Consider the following 19,027-nt stretch of genomic DNA (forward strand, 5'->3'; position numbering starts at 1 on the left):
AGTGCAAGAAGGATGAGAGCGTTCCGGCAGGCGGCGAAAGCGATAAATTGCATTCGTTACAAGCAGAAGGACAAGCGTCCATATGCGGAAGTTCGCCTGCGGAAAGTTAGCAGAACGCGTAATCCAAAGCCGAATTCCTTTTAAGAGAGGAGTTGTAAATGCTTCCACTGCGGATGGACGGAGGCAAGAGGTAGTGGGACGAATGCGGACACCGGTGCAGTATTAGGGGGCAGTGAAGGACCTTGAGCTGCACATTATTCCATCGCTCAGCCAGGACTTGTATTTAGGGATCGACTTTTGGTCAAGTTTCGATTTATTACCACCCAGCATGTCGCTGGCAGAGATAGTTCATGAACCGCAGAACCTCAGCCGAGGGGAAATGGACCAGTTGCAAGCGACCATCAATTTATTTCCTTCGTTTTCCGTTTCCGGTCTAGGAAAGACGGCTCTGCTTTCGCATTCAATTGATGTAGGTGATGCAAAAGCCGTGAAGCAGAGACACTTCCCTGTATCTCCTACGGTAGAGAAATTGTTATATGCGGAGATAGATCGGATGCTCAGCTTAGGGGTGATAGAGGAATCCGATAGTGCGTGGTCATCACCGGTAGTATTGGTGCAGAAGCCAGGAAAGGTGAGGCTATGTTTAGATAGTAGGAAAGTTAACGCGGTGACCAAAAAAGACGCGTATCCGTTACCACAAATTGATGGGATTCTAGGACGTCTTCCTAAGGCGTTGTTTATTTCGAGCCTGGATCTCAAGGATGCCTATTGGCAAGTTCCCTTAGAGCCGAGCTCACGCGATAAAACAGCGTTCACGGTTCCGGGGAAACCTCTCTACCAGTATAAGGTAATGCCTTTTGTTCTCACCAATGCTTCGCAGACCATGACAAGGTTGATGGACAAGGTAATTCCGGCCAGTTTAAGAAATTAAGTTTTTGTGTACCTGGACGACCTTTTGATTGTGTCGGACAGTTTCGAGTCACATCGGAGGGTGTTGAGTGAAGTGGCAAGTTACATAAAAGCGGCAGGGTTAACGCTGAATGTGGAGAAAAGCAAGTTTTGCATGAAGTCAGTGCGGTATTTGGGGCATATAGTAGGCGAAGGGGTGATTCGTACAGATCCGGATAAGATTTCGTCCATGTCCGATTTTCCTTTGCCAAAATCCCTAAAGTCTCTGCGTCGCTTCCTAGGTATGGTAGGCTGGTACAGGAAGTTTATAAGCAACTTCGCATCGGTAGCCGCGCCTCTCACGGACTTGCTCAAACCCAGACAGAAATTTTCAATGACTCCAGAGGGTCAGGAGGCTTTTGAAAAGTTGAAGGAGATGCTTTGCTCAGCGCCAGTTTTGCGTAGTCCTGATTTTAGCAAACCATTCTATGTTCACTGCGATGCTAGCAAGACAGGCGTTGGGGGAGTGCTGGTGCAGAAGACGCCGGAGGGGGACGAATATCCGATTGCGTTTGTATCGAAAAAACTCAACAAAGCCCAAAAGAATTATTCAGTCACCGAACAAGAATGTCTGGCCGCAATAGTTTGCATAAATAGGTTCAGAGCTTATATCGAGGGGCATGAATTTACTGTAATCACTGATCACGCCTCTTTAAAGTGGCCCAGGTCACAAACTGACTTACACTCACGTCTAGCCCGATGGGCATTAAAGCTGCAGAGTTTCTCGTTTAAAATCGAGCATCGTAGCGGCAGGCTTAATGTGGTTCCGGATGCTCTTTCTCGCGTAAATGAGGAGGAAGTGGCGACTCTAGACGCGAGCAATGGGTTGTTGGTGGATTTGGAATCGCCAGAATTCAAGGCAGAAGATTACGTGGAGATCGTAGAAAGGGTTAGGGCCAATATTGATAAGTTGCCAGATCTCAAAATTGTAGATAACTTGTTGTATCGTAGGTCAGATCACGCAACAGGAGAGGTGCTACATGATGTGTTCATTTGGAAACTCTGGATTCCTCAAGGGTTAGTGGTTGACGTTTTGCGTAACGCGCACGACAATCCACTGGCTTCCCATGGAGGCATTCACAAAACCCTAGAAAGGATACGGCGGTATTATTACTGGCCTGGTTTGGTTGCCAATGTGAAGAAGTATATCCAGGCTTGTGATGTCTGCAAGACTACCAAGGCCCCCAATACAATCCAGAGACCGAAGATTGGAATTGCGCCCGAGTCACAACGTTTCTTCCAGAAATAATATGTAGATTTCCTGGGGCCATATCCCCGTTCAAGAAGTGGACATATAGGCATCTTTATCGTCCTCGATCACTATTCTAAATATGTGTTTCTTAAGGCAGTGAAGAAGTTGACCGCGGACGTGGTAGTCAAATACATGCAGCAAGATCTTTTTCATGCTTTCGGGGTTCCGGAGACAATAGTATCCGACAATGGCACACAATTTAAGTCTGAGGCATTCCAAAAGCTACTCCGGGAATATAAAGTTTCGCACACTCTCACGGCCCTGTACGCACCCCAAGGTGATTGCAGCAATCCGATCTTATGTGCGCGAGGATCAGAAGGACTGGGACGAGCACCTCAGCAGCATTTGCTGCGCATTGCGTTCGGCGGTGCATGCAAGTCTGAATGCAACTCCTTATTATATGGTGTTCGGACAGCATTTCATCACTTCCGGGGCAACATACAAGCTTCTGAGAACATTGCGGGTGATGGACGACAGGTCAGCAATTTTCTCGCGGGAGGATTCATTAGACTTGGTTCGAAGCAAGGCTCTAGAAGTCATGAAAAAACAGAACGATAAGAATGAACGGCAGTATAACTTACGGTCGAGAGACATATCCTACAATGTCGGCCAGGAGGTGTTCCGAAGAAATTTCAGGCAGAGCAATTTTCAGTCAGGGTACAGCGCGAAGTTGGGTCCGGCCTTTCTGAAGGCCAGGGTCAAAAAGAAGATAGGGCAGGCCTACTATGAGTTAGAGGATTTGCAGGGTCGTTACGTAGGACGGTTTCACGCGAAAGATCTTCGTCAGTAAACCAACTGCTTCAAGCTGTCCTGTTATCATTCTTGGGATTGTAACCCCCAAGCCTGATCTTTCGGGGGGCTTTTGTAGCGCTTGTAGCAGGGAATGCTGAGTTTTTTGTGGCGCCATCTAGTGCTCAGAGTGGCAGGCGAACGACAAGTCAAGGGAAAACCAAAAAGACGGTAACAGGTCAAAACGTCAGGCTATCTCTGTTGAAAATGCATCCAGGGACCTGTTAGAGGATTTGCCTCCAGAACGTTGGCGTCCCTATCGGCTATTCCCTCGTGAAAGTCAATTGAGTCGGTTGCGTATCGGTCCGACGGAAAGGAAAACCAAGAATTTAGTGAAGAGAAAAACTCTAGGGAATCTAAATATCTAAATCCAAGATTCGACTGCGAGATTCTTGGTTGAAGGCGAGTGGGCTATTCAGTCGTCAGAAGCCGTATAGCGCTGAGTCCGGTTGGGGTAAGTGCTGCGGGAAGAGAAGAGAAGGGCTAAAGGAGAATAAAAAGTTGTCCCATTTGTAGTCTTGTCGCTTAGTATATCGAGTTAATCAGTGCGGATTCGATCGTCCAAGGATGCCAGCCAGCAAACAACAGCAGCCGCAAGCCTAACAAAGTGGCGTTTAAACCTTTGGGACTGTCTGGAAAGCGCTCAGCCATCGGAGAAGCGAGCGTGGAAGCAGAGGGAGAAGACATTTGGGGAACGCTCGGTCCCCCAAGCGGCTAGCTTCCCGAGGCGTTGGCGTCGGCACTTTAGTAGTCGAGCGCGACGCGGCAGATAACGAGGGCCCGTCCCTTGGTCGCGAGCAGATCGGCGGAGAGAAAGTGTTAGCACCGTCGGAGATTGGCCGTTTGGCCTTTTTCTTTGCTTTCGCGTACCTTTCACCTGCAGAAGCAGGGGAAAGAATTTGAGCTGTTCCCGTTCGCCCAGGAGGTGGAAAGGAAACATAGATAACAGTCGGGAGAAAGAGAATAGAAAAAAAAGAGGAAGCAACGGATTGACGGAGTAATTGTATTCGTGTTTGTAAATGTGTAATTAATTATGATTTCTGTGCGGAGCTAATTAGGAGAGATTTAGATTTGATTCCGGTAGTGGCTTCTCGTGACTCTCGCCGATCTGCAAATATGATTTCCCCCAACCTTGTGCCCATTTAAGTGTTCTTCCACCACAGCAGCTTTAGGTATTCATCGAGGAAAGCGCTTTCGCCGATGGAGCCATAAACTGGAGAAAAGGTATGAGTGGACTTAAATTCTCTTATTAATAAATACAACTTGAAACAAGGGAACTAGGGCCGGTCAGTGAGTGAGAGGGAGAAGTGCCCACTCGAATTGGTTTCGTAACATTACGGAGTCAGCAAGCAAGTTAGTTTGTCCATTTCGGACTTATTTAGTATATCGTTTGTATGACACATAGCCAAGAATTTGTAGGAATTTTATACATATATTTCATTTAGCTACTCTTTTAATGTGGGTGATTATATTATGGTATTTACGGGTAATGTTAGTGTTTTAGCCAGTAAGTGAATAAACTTTATAATGTATTAATCTACCGCTTTGCTTTCGCTGGCAAATTCCCCATGTAGGACGCCCCGGACAAAGGGGCCATTCCATCATTAAATCGAACGGTTTGGAATGGCCATGGTAGGGTGGGCGACACGACCTCGACAACACCAGAGGCGGAGTTGAGATACCTTTCCAGCACACATCCACAATTCTATTCAGGGATAAACAGTGTCTCCCGGTTAAGCATTTTCGTCGTGACACGCTACTTCATTCGCGGTATAATGCGTATAGGCCACCAGCAGGAGGGGGGCAAGAACATCACTCCAATAGCCGACGAGCAGAGGCCGGAAACCCAAAGCGTGTGCTTCCCTTCGCTGAATGACAGTTAGCCTGGCAGGATTTATATACACAGACGTGCGTAGATGACACGTTACAAAGCCTTAGGGGAAATCGGTGTTTTCAAATTGTTCTTTCCACTTTCAGTACTAAGAATGTCTTCAGTAAACATGTCTGGAGAATGTGAAGGCATAAGCCTCCACAACACTGACCACGACACCATCCCCTGAAGGGACCGCCCCGACGGCTTGTTATCTAATTTCATTATTATCTCAGTTCATTATCACTATTATCCGATTTTATTACTTCTATTATTATTAGTATTACCAAGACAAGCAACAATGTGTAAACTTTTAATAGCACGGTTTTATTATATGTTCTTCTTTCTTGATCGGCGTATTCGAATGAATGTGTGTTGTCCTCGACAAGTATCGATATATCGAGTACATTGGTATTTCTTATAATACTATCGATGAGTAAATCTTAAACTAATATTCAAATCTTATAAACTAATATTCATATCTTACATTCGGGCAACCTGACTACAGATCGCCCACGATCTACACACTAAGGCATACAGTTGGTTAAACATTTCTTATTCGGTATTTTCTTACTTAACATACTATTTCATCGATTAACAACATGAGACCATGGTTTTATCCTTACACTCTACCCAGGGTTTAAGCCTTGCTGGTTCTAATATACTTCGGAATGGCATTTGCGTCAACTGACAGTCTTCAATCTCGACAACCTCATAACGATCATTATCCAATACTCTATTGATCCTGTACGGTCCTCGATACTTTGGTGCGAACTTCTTATTGATCCCCGGTGTTGTGTCCACATGCCGGACTGCTACATAGTCACCAGGTTCATACTTTAATGGGGCTCTATGTTTATGGGCATACATCTTCTCATTTCTTTTCTGCGACAACCGTATGTTCTCTCTTGCTATTTCTCTTATAGTTTCCAACTCTCTAAGTTCTGACGCTAACTTCTCCTCTAGGTATTCGGTTAATTCATCTACAACGGGTCCTTTCTGGGGCATTCCAAATAACAATGTGCTAGGTGTCTTTTTCGTACTGCTGTTAACGGAGTTATTAATGGCGTGCTCTACCTTGCTCATCAACCTATACCAATCGGCTTGCTCAAGGGGCTCTGACAGTTTTCCTAACATAGGAGTAAGAACACGATTCACCCGCTCCACTTGGCCATTCGCCTGCGGTGCACCTGTAGCTACCTTAATGTGCTCTATCCCTCTCTCCTGCAGAAAACTAGAGAACTCTAACGAGGTGAAACAGGTCCCACGATCTGATATTATCCTAGTAGGGCGACTATAGAAATCAAAATATTTACTTAAGGCATCCTTCGCTTCCCGCGTGCTGGTACTATTAACCGGGAACAATTTGACAAACTTAGTGAATGCATCTATTACCACAAGGAGGTGTTTTCGCTTAGATCTAATACTCGGCAACGGACCCAAATGATCAACATGTAGGGTATGAAAAGGAACACACGACTTTGGGATACTATGGAGCGTTCTGTTATGGATTGTTTTAGGCATCGAGTGTAGTATACACGGTAGACAGTTTCTGATGAACCTTGCCACTTTACTTCTCATTGACGGAAACCAGTAGGTCCTCAAAAGGTCGCTCACGCACTTCTCTGCGGCCAGATGTCCTAGTTTTTCGTGTGACCGCCTTATCAACTGCTCTTCCATACACATTGGTACATAGAAACATAGTTTGTTTTTACAACTCCTCTTGTAAACAATACCATCTATCATTTCAAAATCTACTTCAATTCCATCCTCTAGCATTTTTCGAATCCTAACTACTTCCTTCTCTCGCATCTGTTCTGTTTGCAATATCAAATCAACATCTTCTGGCGTTGCACCTACTACCCCAAATATCAATGATTTTAGTAATCTTTCCTCCTGAAACTCTAACTTGTCCCTCTCTACTGTATCCTCAACACATTTTTTCTCTTTATCTGAATTCCTACTACTAATGTACTTTACTCCCCCACCACATCGTTAACGCTTCCTCTACATTGGCTCAAATCTCTAATTTCAATCTTCCATCCATCCTTTTCCCTATATTCACTATTCTCTATGTTATCTCTACAATCACCACCAAGGTTCTCTCTATCATCAGACTTCCACCTATTTCCCATTCTACTTCCTACTGCACTTGATTCTCCACACTCAATCGCAGGGTTCTGTACGCTACTACTACGCTCTCTATTGATATTTAATTCTCTACACTTAATCACAGGGTTCTCTGCGGTACCTCTATGCTCACTACCAGTGTTGTCTCTACTTACACTATTCCTTGTATATTGCTTTCTACTCTTATCTTTTTCTAAATTAGACTTTTCTAAACCGTATTTGACTCTATAACCATCCTCTAACATATTCGTCACTTGATCTTGTCTGCTCAGCGCATCAACGTGCGCCATACTAGCCCCAGGTCTGTGCATAATGGAGTAATCATAGTTCTCTAACTCTAGGGACCACCGTGCTATCTTAGGACTAATTGACTTTCTGGTTAACGTCTGTACTAACGAATTACAATCCGTGATTATTTTGAAGGACCTATGCTCCAAATATGCTCTAAAACGCCTCAATGCATAAATTATAGCCAATGTCTCTAGTTCGAAACTATGATAACGTGATTCTCTTTCTGTTGTTTTGCCGGAATAATAGGACACAGGGTGCATCTTCCCATCATCTTGTCTTTGCATCAGTATTGCGCCATAACCGTATGAACTTGCGTCTGTATGTAATTCCGTTTCTCTATTTGGGCTAAAAATGGCTAATACCGGAGGATTTGCCAACGCATTCTTAAGAGTTTCAAACGTCTTCACCTGTTCTCTATTCATGGGAAACGGACCACCTTCTTTTAACAACTGCACCAAGGGCTTAGCTGTCGTCGCAAATGACAACATGAAACGTCGAAAATACGAAAAGAATCCCAAGCATGAGTGCAGTGCTTTTACATTTTGAGGGACTGGGTATTTTTCCAAGGCCTCAATATGGGAATCACTAGGAACTATTCCGTTTTGATTAATTTCATACCCCAGGAAATCGATGTTTCGATTGACAAACCTACACTTTTTTATATTTATCTCTAAATTTTGCTCGCTAAACCGAATGCATAGTCTTATTAATATATCCATGTGTTCTTCAACTGTTTTAGTCGCTACTAATATATCATCCATGTACACTACAATGCTTTTGTTCCTAATAAAGTCTCTCAAGAGCTCCGAAATAAATCTCTGAAAAATAGCGGATCCATTTTTTACCCCAAAGGGCATTCTCAAGTACTCATACTGTCCTTGCGGTGTCACAAACGATGCATACGGAACTGATTTTTCTTCTACGCCTATTTGATGATACCCACTTTTCAAATCTATAATGGAAAAACAGCACTTGTTTTCTAAAAACTCAAGACAGTCCTCAATAAGGGGCAATGGGAAATTATCTTTAACAATTCGTTTGTTCAGACCACGGTAATCGACACACATTCGAAGTTCTCCTGATTTTTTTTTTACTAGGACCAACGGGGAAGCATAAGGAGACTCACTATGACGGATTACTTTCTTTTCTAACAGATCATCTACTATTTCAGCTACTTTCTCTCTCTCATGGTAGGATAAACGACGCGGAGTACAATGAAATGGTGTTGTTTCTGTTACACGAATCTGCATCTGATACTTTGGTGGTGCTTTAAAGTCAAATTCTTTGTGTAAATAGTATGTCTTAATAACTTCCCTACACTTTTCTGCAAGAGTGAGGCCAAATTCGAAACCTACGTTAATATGTTCCTCTTCATCAATCTCTACCGACGCACAAAAGTTACTGAATTCGTCGCCTTGATTCATATTCTCGATGGCCATTTTGTCATTCCTTGAGTTTTCTTGTGTCTGATTTTTAAATGGATTCTAATCCATTTGATTAGCTCGCTTATTTCTGATTGATCATATAGTCTTATGTTAATATTATTTTTACGTTCGGTGAATAAAGACGCGCAGGTTAAACTAATAGCTTTTTGCTTTAACGAACTTAATGATGTGTGTTGCTTCGCATTGATATTTTTCTTATGAACTAATTTTACTTCAATAACTTTAAGGGCATCGCGTCCCAACAATACCGGCAAAGGCCGGTATGGCACTTAAATTTTCCCCATATGGGAATTGGTTGTCCTCCTAGTCCATAGTATTTCCTAACTTCATTATAGGCTTCAACTATAGCCGACTTCGGTATCAAAGACTTATGAATAAAACTTACCTGGCTACCTGTATCAAATAGACTAAAAATACTGACGCCTCTTTGTTCACCAAACGGAAGTCATAAAGTGATTAACTGGACAGCCGCTAAATCGTCGTTGTTTTTTTTCTCCTGGTCGCTCCTCATCTTGAACTGCAGCTACCCTAGTGGCCATCTTTCGTTTCGGGCACTTCGAATATAGGTGGCTGGTACTCCAACAGTTAAAACATGCCCCATCCGGTCTCTTTGGCTGACTGCATTCCTTCATAACGTGCCCAAATTGCCTACAGTTGTAGCAACGCATTGCGCCACCACCTTGCTGCTGCCCAACTGCCATACTCACATTTAGTTTTCCCTTTGTCATACCTTCGCTACGAATTGCTACGACGCCAGGAGCTCTTCTGACCTTATCATAGGTGACCATCTTGTCACGCAACTCGTTGAGGGTGCTGCAATATAGCATGGATGCTGCAATGCCCGTCTTGTCCTGCAGTCCCTCTACGATGAATTTGACCACATCGCTCGTGGCCATGTCTGCTTGCGACGCTATGCTGCACATTGCGACGAAATATTGCAATGCGCTTTCATTATTTGCAATTTTCCGTGCCTCCAGTTGCTTTCCAATGTCCCACGCTGTCACTTTCTGCTCAAAGACGTTGAGCAATTCTGCTCGCATCAATTGCCAAGTCAAAGGCGCCACATGGTCGATGTACGCCTTCGCCGATCCGCCTAGCAGCCGCTTCGCTAATATCCAGCATTTGGACTCGGATACACCATGGAAATTCATAATGTCCTTAAAGTTACTTATCCAACTGGTTACAGCCTGGTCGTCATCTCCAGAAAATGGACGCATCAACGCCTCAATGTGTGTCAAGTCGATGCAATCTCTCGGCGTTTCCAACTCCATAGCCTCTTTCTCCGTTTTCAATATGCTTAATTTGAGATCAGCTAAGCGCTTGCGAGAAACGTACAATTGTTCCAACTGCTGCAAACGGCGCGATTCTTCTTCGTATTCATCTGATCGCATGGTCAATTTCGAACAAGCGTTGTCTTGTCGCGGCATGAATGCTTCTCGAGCCTTCTGCACATTTTCACCATATTCTTCTGGCGCCGCTTTTACTGCGTGTTGTGCACTACGGTTGTCTCTATCTATCTCGCGCTCAACCGGGACTGCAAAAATGTCTGCCTGCATAGTCTCGTCTGCGCTTGGCGCCGTATATCCTAGCTCATGCGTGTCTTCCATGATTTTTTTCACTGCTGTACGTAATTGGTGTATGTTGGCATCTTGATCAAAATATACGTTATGTCGCTACGCAATATTTCGCTAAGTTCCCTTTTTGTTTTCGCTCTTATGTCTGCATTGTTCATCGAATTTTTTTTTTTTTTTTTTTTTTTGCGTAAACCCCACACCTGATATGTAAACTTTTAATAGCACGGTTTTATTATATGTTCTTCTTTCTTGATCGGCGTATTTACTTAAATCTTAAACTAATATTCAAATCTTATAAACTAATATTCATATCTTACATTCGGGCAACCTGACTACAGATCGCCCACGATCTACACACTAAGGCATACAGTTGGTTAAACATTTCTTATTCGGTATTGTCTTACTTAACATACTATTTCATCGATTAACAACATGAGACCATGGTTTTATCCTTATCTACCCAGGGTTTAAGCCTTGCTGGTTCTTATATACTTCGGAATGGCATTTGCGTCAACTGACAGTCCTCAATCTCGACAACCTCATAACGATCATTATCCAATACTCTATTGATCCTGTACGGTCCTCGATACTTTGGTGCGAACTTCTTATTGATCCCCGGTGTTGTGTCCACATGCCGGACTGCTACATAGTCACCAGGTTCATACTTTAATGGGGCTCTATGTTTATGGGCATACATCTTCTCATTTCTTTTCTGCGACAACCGTATGTTCTCACTTGCTATTTCTCTTATAGTTTCCAACTCTCTAAGTTCTGACGCTAACTTCTCCTCTAGGTATTCGGTTAGTTCATCTACAAAGGGTCCTTTCTGGGGTATTCCAAATAACAATGTGCTAGGTGTCTTTTTCGTACTGCTGTTAACGGAGTTATTAATGGCGTGCTATACCTTGCTCATCAACCTATACCAATCGGCTTGCTCAAGGGGCTCTGACAGTTTTCCTAACAGAGGAGTAAGAACACGATTCAGCCGCTCCACTTGGCCATTCGCCTGCAATGCACCTGTAGCTACCTTAATGTGCTCTATCCCTCTCTCCTGCAGAAAACTAGAGAACTCTAACGAGGTGAAACAGGTCCCACGATCTGATATTATCCTAGTAGGGCGACTATAGAAATCAAAATATTTACTTAAGGCATCCTTCGCTTCCCGCGTGCTGGTACTATTAACCGGGAACAATTTGACAAACTTAGTGAATGCATCTATTACCACAAGGAGGTGTTTTCGCTTAGATCTAATACTCGGCAACGGACCCAAATGATCAACATGTAGGGTATGAAAAGGAACACACGACTTTGGGATACTATGGAGCGTTCTGTTATGGATTGTTTTAGGCATCGAGTGTAGTATACACGGTAGACAGTTTCTGATGAACCTTGCCACTTTACTTCTCATTGACGGAAGCCAGTAGGTCTTCAAAAGGTCACTCACGCACTTCTCTGCGGCCAGATGTCCTAGTTTTTCGTGTGACCGCCTTATCAACTGCTCTTCCATACACATTGGTACATAGAAACATAGTTTGTTTTCACAACTCCTCTTGTAAACAATACCATCTATCATTTCAAAATCTACTTCAATTCCATCCTCTAGCATTTTTCGAATCCTAACTACTTCCTTGTCTCGCATCTGTTCTGTTTGCAATATCAAATCAACATCTTCTGGCGTTGCACCTACTACCCCAACTATCAATGATTTTAGTAATCTTTCCTCCTGAAACTCTAACTTGTCCCTCTCTACTGTATCCTCAACACATTTTTTCTCTTTATCTGAATTCCTACTACTAATGTACTTTACTCCCCCCTCCACATCGTTAACGCTTCCTCTACATTGGCTCAAATCTCTAATTTCAATCTTCCATCCATCCTTTTCCCTATATTCACTATTCTCTATGTTATCTCTACAATCACCACCAAGGTTCTCTCTATCATAAGACTTCCACCTATTTCCCAATCTACTTCCTACTGCACTTGATTCTCCACACTCAATCGCAGGGTTCTCTACGCTACTACTACGCTCTCTATTGATATTTAATTCTCTACACTTAATCACAGGGTTCTCTACGGTACCTCTATGCTCACTACCAGTGTTGTCTCTACTTACACTATTCCTTGTATATTGCTTTCTACTCTCATCTTTTTCTAAATTAGACTTTTCTAAACCGTATTTGACTCTATAACCATCCTCTAACATATTCGTCACTTGATCTTGTCTGCTCAGCGCATCAACGTGCGTCATACTGGCCCCAGGTCTGTGCATAATGGAGTAATCATAGTTCTCTAACTCTAGGGACCACCGTGCTATCTTAGGACTAATTGACTTTCTGGTTAACGTCTGTACTAACGAATTACAATCCGTGATTATTTTGAAGGACCTATGCTCCAAATATGCTCTAAAACGCCTCAATACATAAATTATAGCCAATGTCTCTAGTTCGAAACTATGATAACGTGATTCTCTTTCTGTTGTTTTGCCGGAATAATAGGACACAGGGTGCATCTTCCCATCATCTTGTCTTTGCATCAGTATTGCGCCATAACCGTATGAACTTGCGTCTGTATGTAATTCCGTTTCTCTATTTGGGCTAAAAATGGCTAATACCGGAGGATTTGCCAACGCATTCTTAAGAGTTTCAAACGTCTTCACCTGTTCTCTATTCATGGGAAACGGACCACCTTCTTTTAACAACTGCACCAAGGGCTTAGCTGTCGTCACAAATGACAACATGAAACGTCGAAAATACGAAAAGAATCCCAAGCATGAGTGCAGTGCTTTTACATTTTGAGGGACTGGGTATTTTTCAAGGCCTCAATATGGGAATCACTAGGAACTATTCCGTTTTGATTAACTTTATACCCCAGGAAATCGATGTTTCGATTGACAAACCTACACTTTTTTAGATTTATCTCTAAGTTTTGCTCGCTAAACCGAATGCATAGTCTTATTAATATATCCATGTGTTCTTCAACTGTTTTAGTCGCTACTAATATATCATCCATGTACACTACAATGCTTTTGTTCCTAATAAAGTCTCTCAAGAGCTCCGAATAAATCTCTGAAAAATAGCGGATCCATTTTTTAACCCAAAGGGCATTCTCAAGTACTCATACTGTCCTTGCGGTGTCACAAACGATGTATACGGAACTGATTTTTCTTCTACGCCTATTTGATGATACCCACTTTTCAAATCTATAATGGAAAAACAGCACTTGTTTTCTAAAAACTCAAGACAGTCCTCAATAAGGGGCAATGGGAAATTATCTTTAACAATTCGTTTGTTCAGACCACGGTAATCGACACACATTCGAAGTTCTCCTGATTTTTTTTTTACTAGGACCAACGGGGAAGCATAAGGGGACTCACTATGACGGATTACTTTCTTTTCTAACAGATCATCTACTATTTCAGCTACTTTCTCTCTCTCATGGTAGGATAAACGACGCGGAGTACAATGAAATGGTGTTGTTTCTGTTACACGAATCTGCATCTGATACTTTGGTGGTGCTTTAAAGTCAAATTCTTTGAGTAAATAGTATGTCTTAATAACTTCCCTACACTTTTCTGCAAGAGTGAGGCTTTTTTCTGATTGATTACCATCTAACTTATCATATAGTCTTATGTTAATATTATTTTTACGTTCGGTGAATAAAGACGCGCAGGTTAAACTAATAGCTTTTTGCTTTAACGAACTTAATGATGTGTGTTGCTTCGCATTGATATTTTTCCTATGAACTAATTTTACTTGAATAACTTTAAGGGCATCGCGTCCCAACAATACCGGCAAAGGCAGCATGTTATCATCTACGATGTTTAATAAAACGATATATTTCTTTGTGCAAAATTCAATATGGCACTTAAATTTTCCCCATATGGGAATTGGTTGTCCTCCTAGTCCATAGTATTTCCTAACTTCATTATAGGCTTCAACTATAGCCGACTTCGGTATCAAAGACTTATGAGTAAAACTTACAGGGCTACCTGTATCAAATAGACTAAAAAAACTGACGCCTCTTTCTTCACCAAACGGAAGTCATAAAGTGATTAGCTGGACAGCCGCTAAATCGTCGTTGTTTTTTTCTCCTGGTCGCTCCTCATCTTGAACTGCAGCTACCCTAGTGGCCATCTTTCGTTTCGGGCACTGCGAATATAGGTGGCTGGTACTCCAACAGTTAAAACATGCCCCATCCGGTCTCTTTGGCTGCATGCACTCCTTCATAACGTGCCCACATTGCCGACAGTTGTAGCAACGCATTGCGCCACCACCTTGCTGCTGCCCAACTGCCATACTCACATTTAGTTTTCCATTTGTCATACCTTCGCTACGAATTGCTACGACGCCAGGAGCTCTTCTGACCCTATCATAGGTTACCATCTTGTCACGCAACTCGTTGAGTGTGCTGCAATATAGCATGGATGCTGCCATGCCCGTCTTGTCCTGCAGTCCCTCTACGATGAATTTGACCACATCGCTCGTGGCCATGTCTGCTTGCGACGCTATGCTGCACATTGCGACGAAATATTGCAATGCGCTTTCATTATTTGCAATTTTCCGTGCCTCCAGTCGCTTTCCAATGTCCCACGCTGTCACTTTCTGCTCAAAGACGTTGAGCAATTCTGCTCGCATCAATTGCCAAGTCAAAGGCGCCACATGGTCGATGTACGCCTTCGCCGATCCGCCTAGCAGCCGCTTCGCTAATATCCAGCATTTTGACTCGGATACACCATGGAAATTCATAGTGTCCTCAAAGTTACTTATCCAACTGGTTACAGCCTGGTCGTCATCTCCAGAAAATGGACGCATCAACGCCTCAATGTGTGTCAAGTCGATGCAATCTCTCGGCGTTTCCAACTCCATAGCCTCTTTCTCCGTTTTCAATATGCTTAATTTGAGATCAGCTAAGCGCTTGCGAGAAACGTACAATTGTTCCAACTGCTGCAAACGGCGCGATTCTTCTTCGTATTCATCTGATCGCATGGTCAATTTCGAACAAGCGTTGTCTTGTCGCGGCATGAATGCTTCTCGAGCCTTCTGCACATTTTCACCATATTCTTCTGGCGCCGCTTTTACTTCGTGTTGTGCACTACGGTTGTCTCTATCTATCTCGCGCTCAACCGGGACTGCAAAAATGTCTGCCTGCATAGTCTCGTCTGCGCTTGGCGCCGTATTTCCTAGCTCATGCGTGTCTTCCATGATTTTTTTCACTGCTGTACGTAATTGGTGTATGTTGGCATCTTGATCAAAATATACGTTATGTCGCTACGCAATATGTCGCTAAGTTCACTTTTGGTTTTCGCTCTTATGTCTGCATTGTTCATCGCAGTTTTTTTTTTTGTTTTTTTTGGGCAAACCCCACACCTGATATGTAAACTTTTAATAGCACGGTTTTATTATATGTTCTTCTTTCTTGATCGGCGTATTCGAATGAATGTGTGTTGGCATATCGATACTTGTCGAGGACAAGTATCGATATATCGAGTACATTGGTATTTCTTATAATACTATCGATGAGTAAATCTTAAACTAATATTCAAATCTTATAAACTAATATTCATATCTTACAAATGAATCCTTATTTTCACCCATTAAAGTAAGAAATAGGCTAAGAAACCCGAAAACAGTAGGCCTTTTTATACCCGATACTCAAAATGAGTATTGGGGTATATTAGATTTGTGGTAAAAGTGGATGTGTCATACATTCAAAAGGAATCGTTTCCGACCCCATAAAGTATATATATTCTTGATCAGCATCAATAGCCGAGTCGATTGAGCCATGTCTGTCTGTCCGTCTGTCCGTCTGTCCGTCCGTCCGTCTGTCCGTCTGTCCGTCCCCTTCAGCGCCTAGTGCTCAAAGACTATAAGAGCGAGAGCAACGATGTTTTGGATCCAGACTTCTGTGATATGTCACTGCTACAAGAATATTTCAAAACTTTGCCCCGCCCACTTCCGCCCCCACAAAGGGCGAAAATCTGTGGCATCCACAATTTCGACGATACGAGAAAACTAAAAACGCAGAATCGTAGCAGATGACTATATCTTCTAGAGTGCAAAATCTGAACCAGATCGTATAATTATTATAGCCAGAATCAAGAAAACAATTTCATTTTTTCTCGCCCTGTCTCTCTCTAACACACACGTAGCATAGGCGGCTTTGCTCAGAGTAAAACATTAGCGCCTAGATCTCAGAGACTATAAAAGCTAGAACAACCAAATTTGGTATCCACACTCCTAATATATCGGACCGAGACGAGTTTGTTTCAAAATTTCGCCACACCCCCTTCCGCCCCCGCAACGGATGAAAATCTGGGGATATTCACAAATCTCAGAGACTATTAAGGCTAGAGTAACCAAATTTGGTATCCGCACTCCTGTTAGATCTCAGTATAAAACGTTTATCTCAGAATTTCGCCCCACCCCCTTCCGCCCCCACAAAGGACGAAAATCTGTTGCATCCACAATATTGAGGATACGAGAAAACTAAAGACGCAGAATCATAGATAATGACCATATATATCAGATTGCTGAATCTGGATCAGATCAGATCATTTTTATAGCCAAAAGGAACAAATCAATTTGCACTGGCTACGCAGCACCCGACGTCACGCTCAGACTGATTTTCCGTCTCTCTCGCACGCACTCCTTGTCGTGTCGTTTAATATTAGCGGCGTCTGCCGGAGGAGAGCCATACTGACTTAGTATCGGGTATAACTGTAGAGTTGCGGTCTCCGCAGCAACTTACAACGTTCCCCCTCGTTTACTTATTAGAACTAAGAGAACCAACACGTAAGAGAGACGCACACTACGGCCACGCAGCGAAGAGAGACGCACACCACGGCTATACGAAGGCGAAGAGAACCAACACGAAAGAGATACGCTCTTACGCCCACGCAGCCAACGCAAGGAAGAGAACGGCTATACCCAGACGGAAAGAGACAACATGAAAGAGAGCGAAGCGGCAGAGAAGCCGCCGATCGGTCTTACGCCCGCGCAGCCGAGGAAAAGAGCCGACGGCGAAGCAGGCAATACACCCACGCAGCCATACACCCACGCAGCCGAGGCCGGCAGCCGAAGGCGGCGCAGCAGCGAAGCGGCAGAGAAGCTGCGAAAAAGAAAAGCCGAGGCCTGGCACGGTCCAGCGCGAGCCAAGCTCGGGAGTGATCTCGGAGGGCTGAGCCAGACCGGTTGTGCGGCGGAAGCCAAAATAGATGTGAAAAACTAGCCGTGACCGCGCCGTGTACGCAATAAGCCGTGTTCGCCCGCACGCGGTGAATAAAACCAGCTGTGACCGCACCCACGCGGTGTGCAAAGGAAGCCACCGAAGTGACGAGGACCCGCCGTGGGAGAACAGGACCCAAAGAAGGGACACAAGGGTGAGCCACCTCACGAATGTGAGCTCTGGGGGGAAAGATCGGTGCAGCAGTTTCTTTACATATCTATGCCCACATGTTGTTTATGATATTTTTTTTTGGCGTTTATTTCCCCGCGGCAGGCGCGCGATTTTAAGTAGGGAAATGATCCGAAAACAATAAAGACACCAGCCTCAACCCAATCTCTGTCTCAGAACATTCGCCCGTAGGAGTCACTCACCCCCCTCCCCCTCTCTTCCCTTTTCCCGGGAGGCCCGGCGAAGTGGATGTGAGTCGTGGATTCATGCGGCATTCACCAAGCTGGGTTTTCCCTCTCCTATACCTTTCTCCCCTGGGGACCCGGCGATGCTGGATGTGAGTCGTGGATTCACGCGGCATTCGCAAAGCTGGGTTCCCTCTCCTACACCCTCGCCCGGGGGACCCGGCGACGCAGATGTGAGTCGTGGATCATGCGGCATCTGCTAGGCTGTGGGGAAGGACCGGGCCCTGGACAGACTGAGAAGACGGCGACAAAGCGGCACCAGCGACAGAGTAGCAAAGCAGCAGCAGCGGCGCAGCGGCAGAGCAGCAAAGCAGCAGCGGCAGAGCGGAGAAGCAGCAGCGACAGAGCAACGTGGCAGCGGCAGAGCGGAGAAGGCGCAGCGACAGAGCAGCGAGGCAGTGACCGAGCAGCGAGGCGGTGACAGAGCAGCGAGACAGTGATCGAGCAGCGAGGCAGTGACAGAGCAGCGAGACAGTGACAGAGCATCCAAGCAGCGAAGCAGCGGTAGAACAATGGAGCAGCGGGGGACAGAGGGCGATCGCAGAGGAGCAGCTACATCGCAGAGGAGCCCTCGGCCACAAAGCCATGGCCACGCCACGGCCAATATAAGGCGGAGCAGGAACACCGGTCGGGACAGTTGTTACCGAGCAGTCAGACAGTCATTACCGAGCAGTCAGGCGGTTGTTACCGAGCAGTGAGACAGTGGTTACCGAGCAGTCAGACAGTCATTACCGGGCAGTCAGGTAGTTGTTACCGAGCAGTCACACAGTTACCACCGAGCAGTCAGACAGAACCTTTCCCTGTACCGCGCCACGTATCCTTCGACAGGATCATCCAACCCAGTGCTGTGTATCCTAGTACAGGATCACCGATCTAGTACCGTGCCGCGTGCCCATCGAACAGGATCCCCCACCCCAGTGCCGTGTATCCTAGTATAGGATCACCGATCCAGTACCGTGCCGCGTGTCCTTCGAACAGGACTCTCCACCCAGTGCCGCGTATCCTAGTACAGAAGCCCCAGACCCAGTACCGTGCTGATAAGGACTCGTACCTGTGCCCCGATTAGTGTACCAGGATCAGGATGAACATCC

The sequence above is a fragment of the Drosophila miranda genome (genome assembly GCF_003369915.1).
Source record: "Drosophila miranda strain MSH22 chromosome Y unlocalized genomic scaffold, D.miranda_PacBio2.1 Contig_Y1_pilon, whole genome shotgun sequence".
Lineage (NCBI taxonomy): Eukaryota > Metazoa > Arthropoda > Insecta > Diptera > Drosophilidae > Drosophila > Drosophila miranda.